Source organism: Aulonocara sp. 'chitande type north' Nkhata Bay, linkage group LG5 (genome assembly GCF_057382095.1).
Source record: "Aulonocara sp. 'chitande type north' Nkhata Bay isolate Kocher_YH1m ecotype deep benthic linkage group LG5, A_spYH_male_GT1.1, whole genome shotgun sequence".
Lineage (NCBI taxonomy): Eukaryota > Metazoa > Chordata > Actinopteri > Cichliformes > Cichlidae > Aulonocara > Aulonocara sp. 'chitande type north' Nkhata Bay.
In genome coordinates, this window is record NC_141348.1 from 1,038,617 (window position 1) to 1,065,677 (window position 27,061).

General features: G+C 59.4%; 4 non-coding genes and 7 pseudogenes across 4 annotated transcripts; all 11 read left to right on the top strand.

The window, feature by feature from the left end:
- Positions 1–2,616: 2,616 nt before the first annotated feature.
- On the top strand, positions 2,617–2,735 carry LOC147329396 (5S ribosomal RNA). The gene has a single exon (XR_015129479.1). It is a non-coding gene; the product is annotated as a 5S ribosomal RNA (ribosomal RNA).
- A 1,293-nt stretch (positions 2,736–4,028) lies between these two features.
- LOC147329397 (5S ribosomal RNA) lies at positions 4,029–4,147 on the top strand (annotated as a pseudogene).
- Positions 4,148–5,955: 1,808 nt separating this feature from the next.
- LOC147329398 (5S ribosomal RNA) lies at positions 5,956–6,074 on the top strand. The gene has a single exon (XR_015129480.1). It is a non-coding gene; the product is annotated as a 5S ribosomal RNA (ribosomal RNA).
- A 4,828-nt stretch (positions 6,075–10,902) lies between these two features.
- Positions 10,903–11,021, top strand: LOC147329399 (5S ribosomal RNA). Its single transcript, XR_015129482.1, has one exon. It is a non-coding gene; the product is annotated as a 5S ribosomal RNA (ribosomal RNA).
- A 1,293-nt stretch (positions 11,022–12,314) lies between these two features.
- On the top strand, positions 12,315–12,433 carry LOC147329400 (5S ribosomal RNA; annotated as a pseudogene).
- Positions 12,434–14,203: 1,770 nt separating this feature from the next.
- On the top strand, positions 14,204–14,322 carry LOC147329401 (5S ribosomal RNA; annotated as a pseudogene).
- A 2,160-nt stretch (positions 14,323–16,482) lies between these two features.
- LOC147329402 (5S ribosomal RNA) lies at positions 16,483–16,601 on the top strand (annotated as a pseudogene).
- A 4,081-nt stretch (positions 16,602–20,682) lies between these two features.
- On the top strand, positions 20,683–20,801 carry LOC147329403 (5S ribosomal RNA). Its single transcript, XR_015129483.1, has one exon. It is a non-coding gene; the product is annotated as a 5S ribosomal RNA (ribosomal RNA).
- A 1,293-nt stretch (positions 20,802–22,094) lies between these two features.
- On the top strand, positions 22,095–22,213 carry LOC147329404 (5S ribosomal RNA; annotated as a pseudogene).
- Positions 22,214–23,983: 1,770 nt separating this feature from the next.
- On the top strand, positions 23,984–24,102 carry LOC147329405 (5S ribosomal RNA; annotated as a pseudogene).
- Positions 24,103–26,262: 2,160 nt separating this feature from the next.
- LOC147329406 (5S ribosomal RNA) lies at positions 26,263–26,381 on the top strand (annotated as a pseudogene).
- Positions 26,382–27,061: the final 680 nt, after the last annotated feature.

Here is a 27,061-nt window from a genome sequence, read left to right on the forward strand (position 1 = left end):
GGCCTGTGGCTGCTGGCTGAGGCGACTTACACCACACCAGGGCCCTTTTGCTGCTGGCTGAGGCCACTTACACCACACCAGTGCCTGTGGCTTCTGTCTGAGGCGACTTACACCACACCAGGGCCTGTGGCTGCTGGCTGAGGCCAATTACACCACACCAGGGTCTGTGGCTCTTGATCAGGCCACTTACACCACACCAGGGCCTGTGGCACTGGCTGAGGCCACTTACACCACACCAGGACCTGTGGCTGCTGGCTGAGGCCACTTACACCACACCAGGGCCTGTGGCTGCTGGCTGAGGCCACTTACACCACACCAGGGCCTGTGGCTGCTGGCTGAGGCCACCTACACCACACCAGGGCCTGTGGCTGCTGGCTGAGGCGACTTACACCACACCAGGGCCCTTTTGCTGCTGGCTGAGGCCACTTACACCACACCAGTGCCTGTGGCTTCTGGCTGAGGCGACTTACACCACACCAGGGCCTGTGGCTGCTGGCTGATGCCACCTACACCACACCAGGGCCTGAGTGACCGGCTGGGGCCACTTACACCACACCAGGGCCTGTGGCTCTTGCTCAGGCCACTCACATCACACCAGGCCCTGCGCTTCTGGCCGAGGCCATCTTCACCAAACCAGGCCCTGTGGTTCTTGCTCAGGCCACTTACACCACACCAGGGCCTGTGGCACTTGCTCAGGCCACTTACACCACACCAGGGCCTGTGGCTGCTGGCTGAGGCCACTTACACCACACCAGGGCCTGTAGCTCTTGCTCAGGCCACTTACACCACACCAGGGCCTGTGGCTGCTGGCTGAGGCCACTTACACCACACCAGGGCCTGTGGCTGCTGGCTGAGGCCACCTACACCACACCAGGGCCTGTGGCTGCTGGCTGAGGCCACCTACACCACACCAGGGCCTGTGGCTGCTGGCTGAGGCCACTTACACCACACCAGTGCCTGTGGCTTCTGGCTGAGGCGACTTACACCACACCAGGGCCTGTGGCTGCTGGCTGAGGCCACTTACACCACACCAGTGCCTGTGGCTTCTGTCTGAGGCGACTTACACCACACCAGGGCCTGTGGCTGCTGGCTGAGGCCAATTACACCACACAAGGGCTTGTGGCTGCTGGCTGAGGCGACTTACACCACACCAGGGCCTGTGGCTGCTGGCTGAGGCCAATTACACCACACCAGGGTCTGTGGCTCTTGCTCAGGCCACTTACACCACACCAGGGCCTGTGGCTGCTGGCTGAGGCCACTTACACCACACCAGGGCCTGTGGCTGGTGGCTGAGGCCACCTACACCACACCAGGGCCTGTGGCTGCTGGCTGAGGCGACTTACACCACACCAGGGCCCTTTTGCTGCTGGCTGAGGCCACTTACACCACACCAGTGCCTGTGGCTTCTGTCTGAGGCGACTTACACCACACCAGGGCCTGTGGCTGCTGGCTGAGGCCAATTACACCACACCAGGGTCTGTGGCTCTTGCTCAGGCCACTTACACCACACCAGTGCCTGTGGCTTCTGTCTGAGGCGACTTACACCACACCAGGGCCTGTGGCACTGGCTGAGGCCACTTACACCACACCAGGGCCTGTGGCTGCTGGCTGAGGCCACCTACACCACACCAGGGCCTGTGGCTGCTGGCTGAGGCGACTTACACCACACCAGGGCCCTTTTGCTGCTGGCTGAGGCCACTTACACCACACCAGTGCCTGTGGCTTCTGGCTGAGGCGACTTACACCACACCAGGGCCTGTGGCTGCTGGCTGATGCCACCTACACCACACCAGGGCCTGAGTGACCGGCTGGGGCCACTTACACCACACCAGGGCCTGTGGCTCTTGCCCAGGCCACTCACATCACACCAGGCCCTGCGCTTCTGGCCGAGGCCATCTTCACCAAACCAGGCCCTGTGGTTCTTGCTCAGGCCACTTACACCACACCAGGGCCTGTGGCACTTGCTCAGGCCACTTACACCACACCAGGGCCTGTGGCTGCTGGCTGAGGCCACTTACACCACACCAGGGCCTGTGGCTCTTGCTCAGGCCACTTACACCACACCAGGGCCTGTGGCTGCTGGCTGAGGCCACTTACACCACACCAGGGCCTGTGGCTGCTGGCTGAGGCCACCTACACCACACCAGGGCCTGTGGCTGCTGGCTGAGGCCACCTACACCACACCAGGGCCTGTGGCTGCTGGCTGAGGCCACTTACACCACACCAGTGCCTGTGGCTTCTGGCTGAGGCGACTTACACCACACCAGGGCCTGTGGCTGCTGGCTGAGGCCACTTACACCACACCAAGGCCTGTGGCTCTTGCTCAGGCCACTCACATCACACCAGGCCCTGCGCTTCTGGCCGAGGCCATCTTCACCAAACCAGGCCCTGTGCTCCTTGCTGTGGCCATGTACAACACACCAGGCCCTGTGCTGGTTCCTGAGGCCATCTTCAACAATCCAGGGCCTGTGCTGTTGGATAAATGCCAAACTGAGCCTTTGGGTTAGGGTATTATGCAAACATGCAGGTATGGTTATAGCATTGTCTTCGTAACTTCAGGTACTTGCCACCTAATCACTTGAATCCATAAATTGAGACATTGTGCTGGAGCCAGCAGCTTACGGCCATACCACCCTGAGCACGCCCGACCTCGTCTGATCTCGGAAGCTAAGCAGGGCTGGGCTTGGTTAGTACTTGGATGGGAGACTGCCTGGGAATACCTGGTGCTGTAAGCCTTTCATTTTCATGTCATTAAACCGCTTTTGATCCAGAGAAGGGGTGTATTAAAAGACCAAAAGCAGCTGCCCATTAATGAGGGCACATTAACGACACTGCTTTTGGCTGTTTTCCAATGTCTTGTGCTGCTAGCTGATGCCACCTACACCACACCAGGGCCTGAGTGACCGGCTGGGGCCACTTACACCACATCAGGGCCTGTGGCTCTGGCTGAGGCCACTTACACCACACCAGGGCCTGTGGCTGCTGGCTGAGGCCAGTTACACCACACCAGAGCCTGTGGCTGCTGGCTGAAGCCACTTACACCACACCAGGGCCTTAGTTGCTACTGAGGCCACTTACACCACACCAGGGCCTGTGGCTGCTGGCTGAGGCCACCTACACCACACCAGGGCCTGTGGCTGCTGGCTGAGGCCACTTACACCACACCAGGGCCTGTGGCTGCTGGCTGAAGCCACTTACACCACACCAGGGCCTTAGTTGCTATTGATGCCACTTACACCACACCAGGGCCTGTGGCTGCTGGCTGAGGCCACCTACACCACACCAGGGCCTGTGCTGCTGGCTGAGGCCACTTACACCACACCAGTGCATGTGGCTCCTGGCTGAGGCCACTTACACCACACCAGGGCCTGTGGCTGCTGAATGAGGCCACTTACACCACACCAGGGCCTGTGGCTCTTGCTCAGGCCACTCACATCACACCAGGCCCTGCGCTTCTGGCCGAGGCCATCTTCACCAAACCAGGCCCTGTGGTTCTTGCTCAGGCCACTTACACCACACCAGGGCCTTATTTGCTATTGAGGCCACTTACACCACACCAGTGCCTGTGGCTCTGGCTTAGGCCACTTACACCACACCAGGGCCTGTGGCTCTGGCTTAGGCCACTTACACCACACCAGGGCCTGTGGCACTGGCTGAGGCCACTTAGACCACACCAGGGCCTGTGGCTGCTGGCTGAGGCCACTCATACCACACCAGGGCCTGTGGCTGCTAGCTGAGGCCACTTACACCAAACCAGGGCATGTGGCTGCTTGCTGAGGCCATCTTCACCAAACCAGGCCCTGTGCTGCTTGCTGTGGCCATGTAAAACACACCAGGTCCTGTGCTGGTTCTAGAGGCCATCTTCAACAATCCAGGGCCTGTGCTGTTGGATAAATGCCAAACTGAGCCTTTGGGTTAGGGTATTATGCAAACATGCAGGTATGGTTATAGCATTGTCTTCGTAACTTCAGGTACTTGCCACCTAATCACTTGAATCCATAAATTGAGACATTGTGCTGGAGCCAGCAGCTTACGGCCATACCACCCTGAGCATGACCGACCTCGTCTGATCTCGGAAGCTAAGCAGGGCTGGGCTTGGTTAGTACTTGGATGGGAGACTGCCTGGGAATACCTGGTGCTGTAAGCCTTCCATTTTCATGTCATTGAACCGCTTTTGATCCAGAGAAGGGGTGTATTAAAAGACCAAAAGCAGCTGCCCATTAATGAGGGCACATTAACGACACTGCTTTTGGCTGTTTTCCAATGTCTTGTGCTGCTAGCTGATGCCACCTACACCACACCAGGGCCTGAGTGACCGGCTGGGGCCACTTACACCACATCAGGGCCTGTGGCTCTGGCTGAGGCCACTTACACCACACCAGGGCCTGTGGCTGCTGGCTGAGGCCAGTTACACCACACCAGAGCCTGTGGCTGCTGGCTGAAGCCACTTACACCACACCAGGGCCTTAGTTGCTATTGAGGCCACTTACACCACACCAGGGCCTGTGGCTGCTGGCTGAGGCCACCTACACCACACCAGGGCCTGTGGCTGCTGGCTGAGGCCACTTACACCACACCAGGGCCTGTGGCTGCTGGCTGAAGCCACTTACACCACACCAGGGCCTTAGTTGCTATTGATGCCACTTACACCACACCAGGGCCTGTGGCTGCTGGCTGAGGCCACCTACACCACACCAGGGCCCTTTTGCTGCTGGCTGAGGCCACTTACACCACACCAGTGCATGTGGCTACTGGCTGAGGCCACTTACACCACACCAGGGCCTGTGGCTGCTGAATGAGGCCACATACACCACACCAGGGCCTGTGGCTCTTGCTCAGGCCACTCACATCACACCAGGCCCTGCGCTTCTGGCCGAGGCCATCTTCACCAAACCAGGCCCTGTGGTTCTTGCTCAGGCCACTTACACCACACCAGGGCCTTATTTGCTATTGAGGCCACTTACACCACACCAGGGCCTGTGGCTCTTGCTCAGGCCACTTACACCACACCAGGGCCTGTGGCTCTTGCTCAGGCCACTCATATCACACCAGGCCCTGTGCTTCTGGCTGAGGCCACTTACACCACACCAGGGCCTGTGGCTGCTGGCTGAGGCCACTTACACCACACCAGGGCCTGTGGCTGCTGGCTGAGGCCACTTACACCACACCAGGGCCCTTTTGCTGCTGGCTGAGGCCACTTACACCACACCAGTGCCTGTGGCTTCTGGCTGAGGCGACTTACACCACACCAGGGCCTGTGGCTGCTGGCTGAGGCCACTTACACCACACCAGGGCCTGTGGCTGCTGGCTTAGGCCACCTACACCACACCAGGGCCTTAGTTGCTATTGAGGCCAATTACACCACACCATGGTCTGTGGCTCTTGCTCAGGCCACTTACACCACACCAGGGCCTGTGGCACTGGCTGAGGCCACTTACACCACACCAGGGCCTGTGGCTGCTGGCTGAGGCCACTTACACCACACAAGGGCTTGTGGCTGCTGGCTGAGGCCACCTACACCACACCAGGGCCTGTGGCTGCTGGCTGAGGCCACCTACACCACACCAGGGCCTGTGGCTCTTGCTCAGGCCACTTACACCACACCAGGGCCTGTGGCTCTTGCTCTGGCCACTTACACCACACCAGGGCCTGTGGCTCTTGCTCAGGCCACTCATATCACACCAGGCCCTGTGCTTCTGGCTGAGGCCATCTTCACCAAACCAGGCCCTGTGCTGCTTGCTGTGGCCATGTACAACACACCAGGCCCTGTGCTGGTTCCTGAGGCCATCTTCAACAATCCAGGGCCTGTGCTGTTGGATAAATGCCAAACTGAGCCTTTGGGTTAGGGTATTATGCAAACATGCAGGTATGGTTATAGCATTGTCTTCGTAACTTCAGGTACTTGCCACCTAATCACTTGAATCCATAAATTGAGACATTGTGCTGGAGCCAGCAGCTTACGGCCATACCACCCTGAGCACGCCCGACCTCGTCTGATCTCGGAAGCTAAGCAGGGCTGGGCTTGGTTAGTACTTGGATGGGAGACTGCCTGGGAATACCTGGTGCTGTAAGCCTTTCATTTTCATGTCATTGAACCGCTTTTGATCCAGAGAAGGGGTGTATTAAAAGACCAAAAGCAGCTGCCCATTAATGAGGGCACATTAACGACACTGCTTTTGGCTCTTTTCCAATGTCTTGTGCTGCTAGCTGATGCAACCTACACCACACAAGGGCCTGAGGGACCGGCTGGGGCCACTTACACCACATCAGGGCCTGTGGCTCTGGCTGAGGCCACTTTCACCACACCAGGGCCTGTGGCTGCTGGCTGAGGCCAATTACACCACACCAGGGTCTGTGGCTCTTGCTCAGGCCACTTACACCACACCAGGGCCTGTGGCTCTTGCTCAGGCCACCTACACCACACCAGGGCCCTTTTGCTGCTGGCTGAGGCCACTTACACCACACCAGGCCCTGTGGTTCTTGCTCAGGCCACTTACACCACACCAGGGCCTTATTTGCTATTGAGGCCACTTACACCACACCAGGGCCTGTGGCTCTGGCTTAGGCCACTTACACCACACCAGGGCCTGTGGCACTTGCTCAGGCCACTTACACCACACCAGGGCCTGTGGCTCTTGCTCAGGCCACTTACACCACACCAGGGCCTGTGGCACTGGCTGAGGCCACTTAGACCACACCAGGGCCTGTGGCTCTTGCTCAGGCCACTTACACCACACCAGGGCCTGTGGCACTGGCTCAGGCCACTTAGACCACACCAGGGCCTGTGGCTGCTGGCTGAGGCCACTCACACCACACCAGGGCCTGTGGCTGCTAGCTGAGGCCACTTACACCACACCAGGGCCTGTGGCACTGGCTGAGGCCACTTACACCACACCAGGGCCCTTTTGCTGCTGGCTGAGGCCACTTACACCACACCAGTGCCTGTGGCTTCTGACTGAGGCGACTTACACCACACCAGGGCCTGTGGCTGCTGGCTGAGGCCAATTACACCACACCAGGGTCTGTGGCACTGGCTGAGGCCACTTACACCACACCAGGGCCTGAGTGACCGGCTGGGGCCACTTACACCACATCAGGGCCTGTGGCTCTGGCTGAGGCCACTTACACCACACCAGGGCCTTAGTTGCTATTGAGGCCAATTACACCACACCATGGTCTGTGGCTCTTGCTCAGGCCACTTACACCACACCAGGGCCTGTGGCACTGGCCGAGGCCACTTACACCACACCAGGGCCTGTGGCTGCTGGCTGAGGCCACTTACACCACACAAGGGCTTGTGGCTGCTGGCTGAGGCCACCTACACCACACCAGGGCCTGTGGCTGCTGGCTGAGGCCACCTACACCACACCAGGGCCTGTGGCTCTTGCTCAGGCCACTTACACCACACCAGGGCCTGTGGCTCTTGCTCAGGCCACTTACACCACACCAGGGCCTGTGGCTCTTGCTCAGGCCACTCATATCACACCAGGCCCTGTGCTTCTGGCTGAGGCCACTTACACCACACCAGGGCCTGTGGCTGCTGGCTGAGGCCACTTACACCACACCAGGGCCTGTGGCTGCTGGCTGAGGCCATCTACACCACACCAGGGCCTGTGGCTGCTGGCTGAGGCGACTTACACCACACCAGGGCCCTTTTGCTGCTGGCTGAGGCCACTTACACCACACCAGTGCCTGTGGCTTCTGGCTGAGGCGACTTACACCACACCAGGGCCTGTGGCTGCTGGCTGAGGCCACTTACACCACACCAGGGCCTGTGGCTCTTGCTCAGGCCACTCACATCACACCAGGCCCTGCGCTTCTGGCCGAGGCCATCTTCACCAAACCAGGCCCTGTGGCTCTTGCTCAGGCCACTTACACCACACCAGGGCCTGTGGCTGCTGGCTGAGGCCACTTACACCACACCAGGGCCTGTGGCTGGTGGCTGAGGCCACCTACACCACACCAGGGCCTGTGGCTGCTGGCTGAGGCGACTTACACCACACCAGGGCCCTTTTGCTGCTGGCTGAGGCCACTTACACCACACCAGTGCCTGTGGCTTCTGTCTGAGGCGACTTACACCACACCAGGGCCTGTGGCTGCTGGCTGAGGCCAATTACACCACACAAGGGCTTGTGGCTGCTGGCTGAGGCGACTTACACCACACCAGGGCCTGTGGCTGCTGGCTGAGGCCAATTACACCACACAAGGGTCTGTGGCTCTTGCTCAGGCCACTTACACCACACCAGGGCCTGTGGCTGCTGGCTGAGGCCACTTACACCACACCAGGGCCTGTGGCTGGTGGCTGAGGCCACCTACACCACACCAGGGCCTGTGGCTGCTGGCTGAGGCGACTTACACCACACCAGGGCCCTTTTGCTGCTGGCTGAGGCCACTTACACCACACCAGTGCCTGTGGCTTCTGTCTGAGGCGACTTACACCACACCAGGGCCTGTGGCTGCTGGCTGAGGCCAATTACACCACACCAGGGTCTGTGGCTCTTGATCAGGCCACTTACACCACACCAGGGCCTGTGGCACTGGCTGAGGCCACTTACACCACACCAGGGCCTGTGGCTGCTGGCTGAGGCCACTTACACCACACCAGGGCCTGTGGCTGCTGGCTGAGGCCACTTACACCACACCAGGGCCTGTGGCTGCTGGCTGAGGCCACCTACACCACACCAGGGCCTGTGGCTGCTGGCTGAGGCGACTTACACCACACCAGGGCCCTTTTGCTGCTGGCTGAGGCCACTTACACCACACCAGTGCCTGTGGCTTCTGGCTGAGCCGACTTACACCACACCAGGGCCTGTGGCTGCTGGCTGATGCCACCTACACCACACCAGGGCCTGAGTGACCGGCTGGGGCCACTTACACCACACCAGGGCCTGTGGCTCTTGCTCAGGCCACTCACATCACACCAGGCCCTGCGCTTCTGGCCGAGGCCATCTTCACCAAACCAGGCCCTGTGGTTCTTGCTCAGGCCACTTACACCACACCAGGGCCTGTGGCACTTGCTCAGGCCACTTACACCACACCAGGGCCTGTGGCTGCTGGCTGAGGCCACTTACACCACACCAGGGCCTGTAGCTCTTGCTCAGGCCACTTACACCACACCAGGGCCTGTGGCTGCTGGCTGAGGCCACTTACACCACACCAGGGCCTGTGGCTGCTGGCTGAGGCCACCTACACCACACCAGGGCCTGTGGCTGCTGGCTGAGGCCACCTACACCACACCAGGGCCTGTGGCTGCTGGCTGAGGCCACTTACACCACACCAGTGCCTGTGGCTTCTGGCTGAGGCGACTTACACCACACCAGGGCCTGTGGCTGCTGGCTGAGGCCACTTACACCACACCAGTGCCTGTGGCTTCTGTCTGAGGCGACTTACACCACACCAGGGCCTGTGGCTGCTGGCTGAGGCCAATTACACCACACCAGGGTCTGTGGCTCTTGCTCAGGCCACTTACACCACACCAGGGCCTGTGGCTGCTGGCTGAGGCCACTTACACCACACCAGGGCCTGTGGCTGGTGGCTGAGGCCACCTACACCACACCAGGGCCTGTGGCTGCTGGCTGAGGCGACTTACACCACACCAGGGCCCTTTTGCTGCTGGCTGAGGCCACTTACACCACACCAGTGCCTGTGGCTTCTGTCTGAGGCGACTTACACCACACCAGGGCCTGTGGCTGCTGGCTGAGGCCAATTACACCACACCAGGGTCTGTGGCTCTTGCTCAGGCCACTTACACCACACCAGGGCCTGTGGCACTGGCTGAGGCCACTTACACCACACCAGGGCCTGTGGCTGCTGGCTGAGGCCACTTACACCACACCAGGGCCTGTGGCTGCTGGCTGAGGCCACTTACACCACACCAGGGCCTGTGGCTGCTGGCTGAGGCCACCTACACCACACCAGGGCCTGTGGCTGCTGGCTGAGGCGACTTACACCACACCAGGGCCCTTTTGCTGCTGGCTGAGGCCACTTACACCACACCAGTGCCTGTGGCTTCTGGCTGAGGCGACTTACACCACACCAGGGCCTGTGGCTGCTGGCTGATGCCACCTACACCACACCAGGGCCTGAGTGACCGGCTGGGGCCACTTACACCACACCAGGGCCTGTGGCTCTTGCCCAGGCCACTCACATCACACCAGGCCCTGCGCTTCTGGCCGAGGCCATCTTCACCAAACCAGGCCCTGTGGTTCTTGCTCAGGCCACTTACACCACACCAGGGCCTGTGGCACTTGCTCAGGCCACTTACACCACACCAGGGCCTGTGGCTGCTGGCTGAGGCCACTTACACCACACCAGGGCCTGTGGCTCTTGCTCAGGCCACTTACACCACACCAGGGCCTGTGGCTGCTGGCTGAGGCCACTTACACCACACCAGGGCCTGTGGCTGCTGGCTGAGGCCACCTACACCACACCAGGGCCTGTGGCTGCTGGCTGAGGCCACCTACACCACACCAGGGCCTGTGGCTGCTGGCTGAGGCCACTTACACCACACCAGTGCCTGTGGCTTCTGGCTGAGGCGACTTACACCACACCAGGGCCTGTGGCTGCTGGCTGAGGCCACTTACACCACACCAAGGCCTGTGGCTCTTGCTCAGGCCACTCACATCACACCAGGCCCTGCGCTTCTGGCCGAGGCCATCTTCACCAAACCAGGCCCTGTGCTCCTTGCTGTGGCCATGTACAACACACCAGGCCCTGTGCTGGTTCCTGAGGCCATCTTCAACAATCCAGGGCCTGTGCTGTTGGATAAATGCCAAACTGAGCCTTTGGGTTAGGGTATTATGCAAACATGCAGGTATGGTTATAGCATTGTCTTCGTAACTTCAGGTACTTGCCACCTAATCACTTGAATCCATAAATTGAGACATTGTGCTGGAGCCAGCAGCTTACGGCCATACCACCCTGAGCACGCCCGACCTCGTCTGATCTCGGAAGCTAAGCAGGGCTGGGCTTGGTTAGTACTTGGATGGGAGACTGCCTGGGAATACCTGGTGCTGTAAGCCTTTCATTTTCATGTCATTGAACCGCTTTTGATCCAGAGAAGGGGTGTATTAAAAGACCAAAAGCAGCTGCCCATTAATGAGGGCACATTAACGACACTGCTTTTGGCTGTTTTCCAATGTCTTGTGCTGCTAGCTGATGCCACCTACACCACACCAGGGCCTGAGTGACCGGCTGGGGCCACTTACACCACATCAGGGCCTGTGGCTCTGGCTGAGGCCACTTACACCACACCAGGGCCTGTGGCTGCTGGCTGAGGCCAGTTACACCACACCAGAGCCTGTGGCTGCTGGCTGAAGCCACTTACACCACACCAGGGCCTTAGTTGCTACTGAGGCCACTTACACCACACCAGGGCCTGTGGCTGCTGGCTGAGGCCACCTACACCACACCAGGGCCTGTGGCTGCTGGCTGAGGCCACTTACACCACACCAGGGCCTGTGGCTGCTGGCTGAAGCCACTTACACCACACCAGGGCCTTAGTTGCTATTGATGCCACTTACACCACACCAGGGCCTGTGGCTGCTGGCTGAGGCCACCTACACCACACCAGGGCCTGTGCTGCTGGCTGAGGCCACTTACACCACACCAGTGCATGTGGCTCCTGGCTGAGGCCACTTACACCACACCAGGGCCTGTGGCTGCTGAATGAGGCCACTTACACCACACCAGGGCCTGTGGCTCTTGCTCAGGCCACTCACATCACACCAGGCCCTGCGCTTCTGGCCGAGGCCATCTTCACCAAACCAGGCCCTGTGGTTCTTGCTCAGGCCACTTACACCACACCAGGGCCTTATTTGCTATTGAGGCCACTTACACCACACCAGGGCCTGTGGCTCTGGCTTAGGCCACTTACACCACACCAGGGCCTGTGGCTCTGGCTTAGGCCACTTACACCACACCAGGGCCTGTGGCACTGGCTGAGGCCACTTAGACCACACCAGGGCCTGTGGCTGCTGGCTGAGGCCACTCATACCACACCAGGGCCTGTGGCTGCTAGCTGAGGCCACTTACACCAAACCAGGGCATGTGGCTGCTTGCTGAGGCCATCTTCACCAAACCAGGCCCTGTGCTGCTTGCTGTGGCCATGTAAAACACACCAGGTCCTGTGCTGGTTCTAGAGGCCATCTTCAACAATCCAGGGCCTGTGCTGTTGGATAAATGCCAAACTGAGCCTTTGGGTTAGGGTATTATGCAAACATGCAGGTATGGTTATAGCATTGTCTTCGTAACTTCAGGTACTTGCCACCTAATCACTTGAATCCATAAATTGAGACATTGTGCTGGAGCCAGCAGCTTACGGCCATACCACCCTGAGCACGACCGACCTCGTCTGATCTCGGAAGCTAAGCAGGGCTGGGCTTGGTTAGTACTTGGATGGGAGACTGCCTGGGAATACCTGGTGCTGTAAGCCTTTCATTTTCATGTCATTGAACCGCTTTTGATCCAGAGAAGGGGTGTATTAAAAGACCAAAAGCAGCTGCCCATTAATGAGGGCACATTAACGACACTGCTTTTGGCTGTTTTCCAATGTCTTGTGCTGCTAGCTGATGCCACCTACACCACACCAGGGCCTGAGTGACCGGCTGGGGCCACTTACACCACATCAGGGCCTGTGGCTCTGGCTGAGGCCACTTACACCACACCAGGGCCTGTGGCTGCTGGCTGAGGCCAGTTACACCACACCAGAGCCTGTGGCTGCTGGCTGAAGCCACTTACACCACACCAGGGCCTTAGTTGCTATTGAGGCCACTTACACCACACCAGGGCCTGTGGCTGCTGGCTGAGGCCACCTACACCACACCAGGGCCTGTGGCTGCTGGCTGAGGCCACTTACACCACACCAGGGCCTGTGGCTGCTGGCTGAAGCCACTTACACCACACCAGGGCCTTAGTTGCTATTGATGCCACTTACACCACACCAGGGCCTGTGGCTGCTGGCTGAGGCCACCTACACCACACCAGGGCCCTTTTGCTGCTGGCTGAGGCCACTTACACCACACCAGTGCATGTGGCTCCTGGCTGAGGCCACTTACACCACACCAGGGCCTGTGGCTGCTGAATGAGGCCACATACACCACACCAGGGCCTGTGGCTCTTGCTCAGGCCACTCACATCACACCAGGCCCTGCGCTTCTGGCCGAGGCCATCTTCACCAAACCAGGCCCTGTGGTTCTTGCTCAGGCCACTTACACCACACCAGGGCCTTATTTGCTATTGAGGCCACTTACACCACACCAGGGCCTGTGGCTCTTGCTCAGGCCACTTACACCACACCAGGGCCTGTGGCTCTTGCTCAGGCCACTCATATCACACCAGGCCCTGTGCTTCTGGCTGAGGCCACTTACACCACACCAGGGCCTGTGGCTGCTGGCTGAGGCCACTTACACCACACCAGGGCCTGTGGCTGCTGGCTGAGGCCACTTACACCACACCAGGGCCTGTGGCTGCTGGCTGAGGCGACTTACACCACACCAGGGCCCTTTTGCTGCTGGCTGAGGCCACTTACACCACACCAGTGCCTGTGGCTTCTGGCTGAGGCGACTTACACCACACCAGGCCCTGCGCTTCTGGCCGAGGCCATCTTCACCAAACCAGGCCCTGTGGCTCTTGCTCAGGCCACTTACACCACACCAGGGCCTGTGGCTCTGGCTTAGGCCACTTACACCACACCAGGGCCTGTGGCACTTGCTCAGGCCACTTACACCACACCAGGGCCTGTGGCTGCTGGCTGAGGCCACTTACACCACACCAGGGCCTGTGGCTCTTACTCAGGCCACTTACACCACACCAGGGCCTGTGGCACTGGCTGAGGCCACTTAGACCACACCAGGGCCTGTGGCTGCTGGCTGAGGCGACTTACACCACACCAGGGCCTGTGGCTGCTGGCTGAGGCCACTTACACCAAACCAGGGCCTGTGGCTGCTTGCTGAGGCCATCTTCACCAAACCAGGCCCTGTGCTGCTTGCTGTGGCCATGTAAAACACACCAGGTCCTGTGCTGGTTCTTGAGGCCATCTTCAACAATCCAGGGCCTGTGCTGTTGGATAAATGCCAAACTGAGCCTCTGTGTTAGGGTATTATGCAAACATGCAGGTATGGTTATAGGATTGTCTTCGTAACTTCAGGTACTTGCCACCTAATCACTTGAATCCATAAATTGAGACATTGTGCTGGAGCCAGCAGCTTTCGGCCATACCACCCTGAGCACGCCCGACCTCGTCTGATCTCGGAAGCTAAGCAGGGCTGGGCTTGGTTAGTACTTGGATGGGAGACTGCTTGGGAATACCTGGTGCTGTAAGCCTTTCATTTTCATGTCATTGAACCGCTTTTGATCCAGAGAAGGGGTGTATTAAAAGACCAAAAGCAGCTCCCCATTAATGAGGGCACATTAACGACATTGCTTTTGGCTGTTTTCCAATGTCTTGTGCTGCTAGCTGATGCCACCTACACCACACCACGGCCTTATTTGCTGGCTGAGGCCACATACACCAAACCAGGGCCTTAGTTGCTATTGAGGCCAATTACACCACACCAGGGCCTGTGGCTCTTGCTCAGGCCACTTACACCACACCAGGGCCTGTGGCTCTTGCTCAGGCCACTTACACCACACCAGGGCCTGTGGCTCTTGCTCAGGCCACTTACACCACACCAGGGCCTGTGGCTCTTTCTCAGGCCACTCATATCACACCAGGCCCTGTGCTTCTGGCTGAGGCAACTTAGACCACACCAGGGCCTGTGGCTGCTGGCTGAGGCCACTTACACCACACCAGGGCCTGTGGCTGCTGGCTGAGGCCATCTACACCACACCAGGGCCTGTGGCTGCTGGCTGAGGCGACTTACACCACACCAGGGCCCTTTTGCTGCTGGCTGAGGCCACTTACACCACACCAGTGCCTGTGGCTTCTGGCTGAGGCGACTTACACCACACCAGGGCCTGTGGCTGCTGGCTGAGGCCACTTACACCACACCAGGGCCTGTGGCTGCTGGCTTAGGCCACCTACACCACACCAGGGCCTTAGTTGCTATTGAGGCCAATTACACCACACCATGGTCTGTGGCTCTTGCTCAGGCCACTTACACCACACCAGGGCCTGTGGCACTGGCTGAGGCCACTTACACCACACCAGGGCCTGTGGCTGCTGGCTGAGGCGACTTACACCACACCAGGGCCCTTTTGCTGCTGGCTGAGGCCACTTACACCACACCAGTGCCTGTGGCTTCTGGCTGAGGCGACTTACACCACACCAGGGCCTGTGGCTGCTGGCTGATGCCACCTACACCACACCAGGGCCTGAGTGACCGGCTGGGGCCACTTACACCACATCAGGGCCTGTGGCTGCTGGCTGAGGCCAGTTACACCACACCAGAGCCTGTGGCTGCTGGCTGAAGCCACTTACACCACACCAGGGCCTTAGTTGCTATTGAGGCCACTTACACCACACCAGGGCCTGTGGCTGCTGGCTGAGGCCACCTACACCACACCAGGGCCCTTTTGCTGCTGGCTGAGGCCACTTACACCACACCAGTGCCTGTGGCTTCTGGCTGAGGCCACTTACACCACACCAGGGCCTGTGGCTGCTGGCTGAGGCCACTTACACCACACCAGGGCCTGTGGCTCTTGCTCAGGCCACTCACATCACACCAGGCCCTGCGCTTCTGGCCGAGGCCATCTTCACCAAACCAGGCCCTGTGGTTCTTGCTCAGGCCACTTACACCACACCAGGGCCTGTGGCACTTGCTCAGGCCACTTACACCACACCAGGGCCTGTGGCTGCTGGCTGAGGCCACTTACACCACACCAGGGCCTGTGGCTCTTGCTCAGGCCACTTACACCACACCAGGGCATTAGTTGCTATTGAGGCCAATTACACCACACCAGGGTCTGTGGCTCTTGCTCAGGCCACTTACACCACACCAGGGCCTGTGGCTCTTGCTCAGGCCACTTACACCACACCAGGGCCTGTGGCTGCTGGCTGTGGCCACTTACACCACACCAGGGCCTGTGGCTGCTGGCTGAGGCCACCTACACCACACCAGGGCCTTAGTTGCTATTGAGGCCAATTACACCACACCAGGGTATGTGGCTCTTGCTCAGGCCACTTACACCACACCAGGGCCTTAGTTGCTATTGAGGCCAATTACACCACACCAGGGCCTGTGGCTCTTGCTCAGGCCACTCACATCACACCAGGCCCTGCGCTTCTGGCCGAGGCCATCTTCACCAAACCAGGCCCTGTGCTGCTAGCTGTGGCCATGTACAACACACCAGGCCCTGTGCTGGTTCCCGAGGCCATCTTCAACAATCCAGGGCCTGTGCTGTTGGATAAATGCTAAACTGAGCCTTTGGGTTAGGGTATTATGCAAACATGAAGGTAGGGTTATAGGATTGTCTTCGTAACTTCAGGTACTTGCCACCTAATCACCTGAATCCATAAATTGAGACATTGTGCTGGGGCCAGCAGCTTACGGCCATACCACCCTGAGCACGCCCGACCTCGTCTGATCTCGGAAGCCGAGAAGGGCTGGGCTTGGTTAGTACTTGGATGGGAGACTGCCTGGGAATACCTGGTGCTGTAAGCCTTTCATTTTAATGTCATTGAACCGCTTTTGATCCAGAGAAGGGGTGTATTAAAAGACCAAAAGCAGCTGCCCATTAATGAGGGCACATTAACGACATTGCTTTTGGCTGTTTTCCAATGTCTTGTGCTGCTAGCTGATGCCACCTACACCACACCAGGGCCTGAGTGACCGGCTGGGGCCACTTACACCACATCAGGGCCTGTGGCTCTGGCTGAGGCCACTTACACCACACCAGGGCCTTAGTTGCTATTGAGGCCAATTACACCACACCATGGTCTGTGGCTCTTGCTCAGGCCACTTACACCACACCAGGGCCTGTGGCACTGGCCGAGGCCACTTACACCACACCAGGGCCTGTGGCTGCTGGCTGAGGCCACTTACACCACACAAGGGCTTGTGGCTGCTGGCTGAGGCCACCTACACCACACCAGGGCCTGTGGCTGCTGGCTGAGGCCACCTACACCACACCAGGGCCTGTGGCTCTTGCTCAGGCCACTTACACCACACCAGGGCCTGTGGCTCTTGCTCAGGCCACTTACACCACACCAGGGCCTGTGGCTCTTGCTCAGGCCACTCATATCACACCAGGCCCTGTGCTTCTGGCTGAGGCCACTTACACCACACCAGGGCCTGTGGCTGCTGGCTGAGGCCACTTACACCACACCAGGGCCTGTGGCTGCTGGCTGAGGCCATCTACACCACACCAGGGCCTGTGGCTGCTGGCTGAGGCGACTTACACCACACCAGGGCCCTTTTGCTGCTGGCTGAGGCCACTTACACCACACCAGTGCCTGTGGCTTCTGGCTGAGGCGACTTACACCACACCAGGGCCTGTGGCTGCTGGCTGAGGCCACTTACACCACACCAGGGCCTGTGGCTCTTGCTCAGGCCACTCACATCACACCAGGCCCTGCGCTTCTGGCCGAGGCCATCTTCACCAAACCAGGCCCTGTGGCTCTTGCTCAGGCCACTTACACCACACCAGGGCCTGTGGCTGCTGGCTGAGGCCACTTACACCACACCAGGGCCTGTGGCTGGTGGCTGAGGCCACCTACACCACACCAGGGCCTGTGGCTGCTGGCTGAGGCGACTTACACCACACCAGGGCCCTTTTGCTGCTGGCTGAGGCCACTTACACCACACCAGTGCCTGTGGCTTCTGTCTGAGGCGACTTACACCACACCAGGGCCTGTGGCTGCTGGCTGAGGCCAATTACACCACACAAGGGCTTGTGGCTGCTGGCTGAGGCGACTTACACCACACCAGGGCCTGTGGCTGCTGGCTGAGGCCAATTACACCACACAAGGGTCTGTGGCTCTTGCTCAGGCCACTTACACCACACCAGGGCCTGTGGCTGCTGGCTGAGGCCACTTACACCACACCAGGGCCTGTGGCTGGTGGCTGAGGCCACCTACACCACACCAGGGCCTGTGGCTGCTGGCTGAGGCGACTTACACCACACCAGGGCCCTTTTGCTGCTGGCTGAGGCCACTTACACCACACCAGTGCCTGTGGCTTCTGTCTGAGGCGACTTACACCACACCAGGGCCTGTGGCTGCTGGCTGAGGCCAATTACACCACACCAGGGTCTGTGGCTCTTGATCAGGCCACTTACACCACACCAGGGCCTGTGGCACTGGCTGAGGCCACTTACACCACACCAGGGCCTGTGGCTGCTGGCTGAGGCCACTTACACCACACCAGGGCCTGTGGCTGCTGGCTGAGGCCACTTACACCACACCAGGGCCTGTGGCTGCTGGCTGAGGCCACCTACACCACACCAGGGCCTGTGGCTGCTGGCTGAGGCGACTTACACCACACCAGGGCCCTTTTGCTGCTGGCTGAGGCCACTTACACCACACCAGTGCCTGTGGCTTCTGGCTGAGGCGACTTACACCACACCAGGGCCTGTGGCTGCTGGCTGATGCCACCTACACCACACCAGGGCCTGAGTGACCGGCTGGGGCCACTTACACCACACCAGGGCCTGTGGCTCTTGCTCAGGCCACTCACATCACACCAGGCCCTGCGCTTCTGGCCGAGGCCATCTTCACCAAACCAGGCCCTGTGGTTCTTGCTCAGGCCACTTACACCACACCAGGGCCTGTGGCACTTGCTCAGGCCACTTACACCACACCAGGGCCTGTGGCTGCTGGCTGAGGCCACTTACACCACACCAGGGCCTGTAGCTCTTGCTCAGGCCACTTACACCACACCAGGGCCTGTGGCTGCTGGCTGAGGCCACTTACACCACACCAGGGCCTGTGGCTGCTGGCTGAGGCCACCTACACCACACCAGGGCCTGTGGCTGCTGGCTGAGGCCACCTACACCACACCAGGGCCTGTGGCTGCTGGCTGAGGCCACTTACACCACACCAGTGCCTGTGGCTTCTGGCTGAGGCGACTTACACCACACCAGGGCCTGTGGCTGCTGGCTGAGGCCACTTACACCACACCAGTGCCTGTGGCTTCTGTCTGAGGCGACTTACACCACACCAGGGCCTGTGGCTGCTGGCTGAGGCCAATTACACCACACAAGGGCTTGTGGCTGCTGGCTGAGGCGACTTACACCACACCAGGGCCTGTGGCTGCTGGCTGAGGCCAATTACACCACACCAGGGTCTGTGGCTCTTGCTCAGGCCACTTACACCACACCAGGGCCTGTGGCTGCTGGCTGAGGCCACTTACACCACACCAGGGCCTGTGGCTGGTGGCTGAGGCCACCTACACCACACCAGGGCCTGTGGCTGCTGGCTGAGGCGACTTACACCACACCAGGGCCCTTTTGCTGCTGGCTGAGGCCACTTACACCACACCAGTGCCTGTGGCTTCTGTCTGAGGCGACTTACACCACACCAGGGCCTGTGGCTGCTGGCTGAGGCCAATTACACCACACCAGGGTCTGTGGCTCTTGCTCAGGCCACTTACACCACACCAGGGCCTGTGGCACTGGCTGAGGCCACTTACACCACACCAGGGCCTGTGGCTGCTGGCTGAGGCCACTTACACCACACCAGGGCCTGTGGCTGCTGGCTGAGGCCACTTACACCACACCAGGGCCTGTGGCTGCTGGCTGAGGCCACCTACACCACACCAGGGCCTGTGGCTGCTGGCTGAGGCGACTTACACCACACCAGGGCCCTTTTGCTGCTGGCTGAGGCCACTTACACCACACCAGTGCCTGTGGCTTCTGGCTGAGGCGACTTACACCACACCAGGGCCTGTGGCTGCTGGCTGATGCCACCTACACCACACCAGGGCCTGAGTGACCGGCTGGGGCCACTTACACCACACCAGGGCCTGTGGCTCTTGCCCAGGCCACTCACATCACACCAGGCCCTGCGCTTCTGGCCGAGGCCATCTTCACCAAACCAGGCCCTGTGGTTCTTGCTCAGGCCACTTACACCACACCAGGGCCTGTGGCACTTGCTCAGGCCACTTACACCACACCAGGGCCTGTGGCTGCTGGCTGAGGCCACTTACACCACACCAGGGCCTGTGGCTCTTGCTCAGGCCACTTACACCACACCAGGGCCTGTGGCTGCTGGCTGAGGCCACTTACACCACACCAGGGCCTGTGGCTGCTGGCTGAGGCCACCTACACCACACCAGGGCCTGTGGCTGCTGGCTGAGGCCACCTACACCACACCAGGGCCTGTGGCTGCTGGCTGAGGCCACTTACACCACACCAGTGCCTGTGGCTTCTGGCTGAGGCGACTTACACCACACCAGGGCCTGTGGCTGCTGGCTGAGGCCACTTACACCACACCAAGGCCTGTGGCTCTTGCTCAGGCCACTCACATCACACCAGGCCCTGCGCTTCTGGCCGAGGCCATCTTCACCAAACCAGGCCCTGTGCTCCTTGCTGTGGCCATGTACAACACACCAGGCCCTGTGCTGGTTCCTGAGGCCATCTTCAACAATCCAGGGCCTGTGCTGTTGGATAAATGCCAAACTGAGCCTTTGGGTTAGGGTATTATGCAAACATGCAGGTATGGTTATAGCATTGTCTTCGTAACTTCAGGTACTTGCCACCTAATCACTTGAATCCATAAATTGAGACATTGTGCTGGAGCCAGCAGCTTACGGCCATACCACCCTGAGCACGCCCGACCTCGTCTGATCTCGGAAGCTAAGCAGGGCTGGGCTTGGTTAGTACTTGGATGGGAGACTGCCTGGGAATACCTGGTGCTGTAAGCCTTTCATTTTCATGTCATTAAACCGCTTTTGATCCAGAGAAGGGGTGTATTAAAAGACCAAAAGCAGCTGCCCATTAATGAGGGCACATTAACGACACTGCTTTTGGCTGTTTTCCAATGTCTTGTGCTGCTAGCTGATGCCACCTACACCACACCAGGGCCTGAGTGACCGGCTGGGGCCACTTACACCACATCAGGGCCTGTGGCTCTGGCTGAGGCCACTTACACCACACCAGGGCCTGTGGCTGCTGGCTGAGGCCAGTTACACCACACCAGAGCCTGTGGCTGCTGGCTGAAGCCACTTACACCACACCAGGGCCTTAGTTGCTACTGAGGCCACTTACACCACACCAGGGCCTGTGGCTGCTGGCTGAGGCCACCTACACCACACCAGGGCCTGTGGCTGCTGGCTGAGGCCACTTACACCACACCAGGGCCTGTGGCTGCTGGCTGAAGCCACTTACACCACACCAGGGCCTTAGTTGCTATTGATGCCACTTACACCACACCAGGGCCTGTGGCTGCTGGCTGAGGCCACCTACACCACACCAGGGCCTGTGCTGCTGGCTGAGGCCACTTACACCACACCAGTGCATGTGGCTCCTGGCTGAGGCCACTTACACCACACCAGGGCCTGTGGCTGCTGAATGAGGCCACTTACACCACACCAGGGCCTGTGGCTCTTGCTCAGGCCACTCACATCACACCAGGCCCTGCGCTTCTGGCCGAGGCCATCTTCACCAAACCAGGCCCTGTGGTTCTTGCTCAGGCCACTTACACCACACCAGGGCCTTATTTGCTATTGAGGCCACTTACACCACACCAGTGCCTGTGGCTCTGGCTTAGGCCACTTACACCACACCAGGGCCTGTGGCTCTGGCTTAGGCCACTTACACCACACCAGGGCCTGTGGCACTGGCTGAGGCCACTTAGACCACACCAGGGCCTGTGGCTGCTGGCTGAGGCCACTCATACCACACCAGGGCCTGTGGCTGCTAGCTGAGGCCACTTACACCAAACCAGGGCATGTGGCTGCTTGCTGAGGCCATCTTCACCAAACCAGGCCCTGTGCTGCTTGCTGTGGCCATGTAAAACACACCAGGTCCTGTGCTGGTTCTAGAGGCCATCTTCAACAATCCAGGGCCTGTGCTGTTGGATAAATGCCAAACTGAGCCTTTGGGTTAGGGTATTATGCAAACATGCAGGTATGGTTATAGCATTGTCTTCGTAACTTCAGGTACTTGCCACCTAATCACTTGAATCCATAAATTGAGACATTGTGCTGGAGCCAGCAGCTTACGGCCATACCACCCTGAGCACGACCGACCTCGTCTGATCTCGGAAGCTAAGCAGGGCTGGGCTTGGTTAGTACTTGGATGGGAGACTGCCTGGGAATACCTGGTGCTGTAAGCCTTCCATTTTCATGTCATTGAACCGCTTTTGATCCAGAGAAGGGGTGTATTAAAAGACCAAAAGCAGCTGCCCATTAATGAGGGCACATTAACGACACTGCTTTTGGCTGTTTTCCAATGTCTTGTGCTGCTAGCTGATGCCACCTACACCACACCAGGGCCTGAGTGACCGGCTGGGGCCACTTACACCACATCAGGGCCTGTGGCTCTGGCTGAGGCCACTTACACCACACCAGGGCCTGTGGCTGCTGGCTGAGGCCAGTTACACCACACCAGAGCCTGTGGCTGCTGGCTGAAGCCACTTACACCACACCAGGGCCTTAGTTGCTATTGAGGCCACTTACACCACACCAGGGCCTGTGGCTGCTGGCTGAGGCCACCTACACCACACCAGGGCCTGTGGCTGCTGGCTGAGGCCACTTACACCACACCAGGGCCTGTGGCTGCTGGCTGAAGCCACTTACACCACACCAGGGCCTTAGTTGCTATTGATGCCACTTACACCACACCAGGGCCTGTGGCTGCTGGCTGAGGCCACCTACACCACACCAGGGCCCTTTTGCTGCTGGCTGAGGCCACTTACACCACACCAGTGCATGTGGCTCCTGGCTGAGGCCACTTACACCACACCAGGGCCTGTGGCTGCTGAATGAGGCCACATACACCACACCAGGGCCTGTGGCTCTTGCTCAGGCCACTCACATCACACCAGGCCCTGCGCTTCTGGCCGAGGCCATCTTCACCAAACCAGGCCCTGTGGTTCTTGCTCAGGCCACTTACACCACACCAGGGCCTTATTTGCTATTGAGGCCACTTACACCACACCAGGGCCTGTGGCTCTTGCTCAGGCCACTTACACCACACCAGGGCCTGTGGCTCTTGCTCAGGCCACTCATATCACACCAGGCCCTGTGCTTCTGGCTGAGGCCACTTACACCACACCAGGGCCTGTGGCTGCTGGCTGAGGCCACTTACACCACACCAGGGCCTGTGGCTGCTGGCTGAGGCCACTTACACCACACCAGGGCCTGTGGCTGCTGGCTGAGGCGACTTACACCACACCAGGGCCCTTTTGCTGCTGGCTGAGGCCACTTACACCACACCAGTGCCTGTGGCTTCTGGCTGAGGCGACTTACACCACACCAGGCCCTGCGCTTCTGGCCGAGGCCATCTTCACCAAACCAGGCCCTGTGGCTCTTGCTCAGGCCACTTACACCACACCAGGGCCTGTGGCTCTGGCTTAGGCCACTTACACCACACCAGGGCCTGTGGCACTTGCTCAGGCCACTTACACCACACCAGGGCCTGTGGCTGCTGGCTGAGGCCACTTACACCACACCAGGGCCTGTGGCTCTTACTCAGGCCACTTACACCACACCAGGGCCTGTGGCACTGGCTGAGGCCACTTAGACCACACCAGGGCCTGTGGCTGCTGGCTGAGGCGACTTACACCACACCAGGGCCTGTGGCTGCTGGCTGAGGCCACTTACACCAAACCAGGGCCTGTGGCTGCTTGCTGAGGCCATCTTCACCAAACCAGGCCCTGTGCTGCTTGCTGTGGCCATGTAAAACACACCAGGTCCTGTGCTGGTTCTTGAGGCCATCTTCAACAATCCAGGGCCTGTGCTGTTGGATAAATGCCAAACTGAGCCTCTGTGTTAGGGTATTATGCAAACATGCAGGTATGGTTATAGGATTGTCTTCGTAACTTCAGGTACTTGCCACCTAATCACTTGAATCCATAAATTGAGACATTGTGCTGGAGCCAGCAGCTTTCGGCCATACCACCCTGAGCACGCCCGACCTCGTCTGATCTCGGAAGCTAAGCAGGGCTGGGCTTGGTTAGTACTTGGATGGGAGACTGCTTGGGAATACCTGGTGCTGTAAGCCTTTCATTTTCATGTCATTGAACCGCTTTTGATCCAGAGAAGGGGTGTATTAAAAGACCAAAAGCAGCTCCCCATTAATGAGGGCACATTAACGACATTGCTTTTGGCTGTTTTCCAATGTCTTGTGCTGCTAGCTGATGCCACCTACACCACACCACGGCCTTATTTGCTGGCTGAGGCCACATACACCAAACCAGGGCCTTAGTTGCTATTGAGGCCAATTACACCACACCAGGGCCTGTGGCTCTTGCTCAGGCCACTTACACCACACCAGGGCCTGTGGCTCTTGCTCAGGCCACTTACACCACACCAGGGCCTGTGGCTCTTGCTCAGGCCACTTACACCACACCAGGGCCTGTGGCTCTTTCTCAGGCCACTCATATCACACCAGGCCCTGTGCTTCTGGCTGAGGCAACTTAGACCACACCAGGGCCTGTGGCTGCTGGCTGAGGCCACTTACACCACACCAGGGCCTGTGGCTGCTGGCTGAGGCCATCTACACCACACCAGGGCCTGTGGCTGCTGGCTGAGGCGACTTACACCACACCAGGGCCCTTTTGCTGCTGGCTGAGGCCACTTACACCACACCAGTGCCTGTGGCTTCTGGCTGAGGCGACTTACACCACACCAGGGCCTGTGGCTGCTGGCTGAGGCCACTTACACCACACCAGGGCCTGTGGCTGCTGGCTTAGGCCACCTACACCACACCAGGGCCTTAGTTGCTATTGAGGCCAATTACACCACACCATGGTCTGTGGCTCTTGCTCAGGCCACTTACACCACACCAGGGCCTGTGGCACTGGCTGAGGCCACTTACACCACACCAGGGCCTGTGGCTGCTGGCTGAGGCGACTTACACCACACCAGGGCCCTTTTGCTGCTGGCTGAGGCCACTTACACCACACCAGTGCCTGTGGCTTCTGGCTGAGGCGACTTACACCACACCAGGGCCTGTGGCTGCTGGCTGATGCCACCTACACCACACCAGGGCCTGAGTGACCGGCTGGGGCCACTTACACCACATCAGGGCCTGTGGCTGCTGGCTGAGGCCAGTTACACCACACCAGAGCCTGTGGCTGCTGGCTGAAGCCACTTACACCACACCAGGGCCTTAGTTGCTATTGAGGCCACTTACACCACACCAGGGCCTGTGGCTGCTGGCTGAGGCCACCTACACCACACCAGGGCCCTTTTGCTGCTGGCTGAGGCCACTTACACCACACCAGTGCCTGTGGCTTCTGGCTGAGGCCACTTACACCACACCAGGGCCTGTGGCTGCTGGCTGAGGCCACTTACACCACACCAGGGCCTGTGGCTCTTGCTCAGGCCACTCACATCACACCAGGCCCTGCGCTTCTGGCCGAGGCCATCTTCACCAAACCAGGCCCTGTGGTTCTTGCTCAGGCCACTTACACCACACCAGGGCCTGTGGCACTTGCTCAGGCCACTTACACCACACCAGGGCCTGTGGCTGCTGGCTGAGGCCACTTACACCACACCAGGGCCTGTGGCTCTTGCTCAGGCCACTTACACCACACCAGGGCATTAGTTGCTATTGAGGCCAATTACACCACACCAGGGTCTGTGGCTCTTGCTCAGGCCACTTACACCACACCAGGGCCTGTGGCTCTTGCTCAGGCCACTTACACCACACCAGGGCCTGTGGCTGCTGGCTGTGGCCACTTACACCACACCAGGGCCTGTGGCTGCTGGCTGAGGCCACCTACACCACACCAGGGCCTTAGTTGCTATTGAGGCCAATTACACCACACCAGGGTATGTGGCTCTTGCTCAGGCCACTTACACCACACCAGGGCCTTAGTTGCTATTGAGGCCAATTACACCACACCAGGGCCTGTGGCTCTTGCTCAGGCCACTCACATCACACCAGGCCCTGCGCTTCTGGCCGAGGCCATCTTCACCAAACCAGGCCCTGTGCTGCTAGCTGTGGCCATGTACAACACACCAGGCCCTGTGCTGGTTCCCGAGGCCATCTTCAACAATCCAGGGCCTGTGCTGTTGGATAAATGCTAAACTGAGCCTTTGGGTTAGGGTATTATGCAAACATGAAGGTAGGGTTATAGGATTGTCTTCGTAACTTCAGGTACTTGCCACCTAATCACCTGAATCCATAAATTGAGACATTGTGCTGGGGCCAGCAGCTTACGGCCATACCACCCTGAGCACGCCCGACCTCGTCTGATCTCGGAAGCCGAGAAGGGCTGGGCTTGGTTAGTACTTGGATGGGAGACTGCCTGGGAATACCTGGTGCTGTAAGCCTTTCATTTTAATGTCATTGAACCGCTTTTGATCCAGAGAAGGGGTGTATTAAAAGACCAAAAGCAGCTGCCCATTAATGAGGGCACATTAACGACATTGCTTTTGGCTGTTTTCCAATGTCTTGTGCTGCTAGCTGATGCCACCTACACCACACCAGGGCCTGAGTGACCGGCTGGGGCCACTTACACCACATCAGGGCCTGTGGCTCTGGCTGAGGCCACTTACACCACACCAGGGCCTTAGTTGCTATTGAGGCCAATTACACCACACCATGGTCTGTGGCTCTTGCTCAGGCCACTTACACCACACCAGGGCCTGTGGCACTGGCCGAGGCCACTTACACCACACCAGGGCCTGTGGCTGCTGGCTGAGGCCACTTACACCACACAAGGGCTTGTGGCTGCTGGCTGAGGCCACCTACACCACACCAGGGCCTGTGGCTGCTGGCTGAGGCCACCTACACCACACCAGGGCCTGTGGCTCTTGCTCAGGCCACTTACACCACACCAGGGCCTGTGGCTCTTGCTCAGGCCACTTACACCACACCAGGGCCTGTGGCTCTTGCTCAGGCCACTCATATCACACCAGGCCCTGTGCTTCTGGCTGAGGCCACTTACACCACACCAGGGCCTGTGGCTGCTGGCTGAGGCCACTTACACCACACCAGGGCCTGTGGCTGC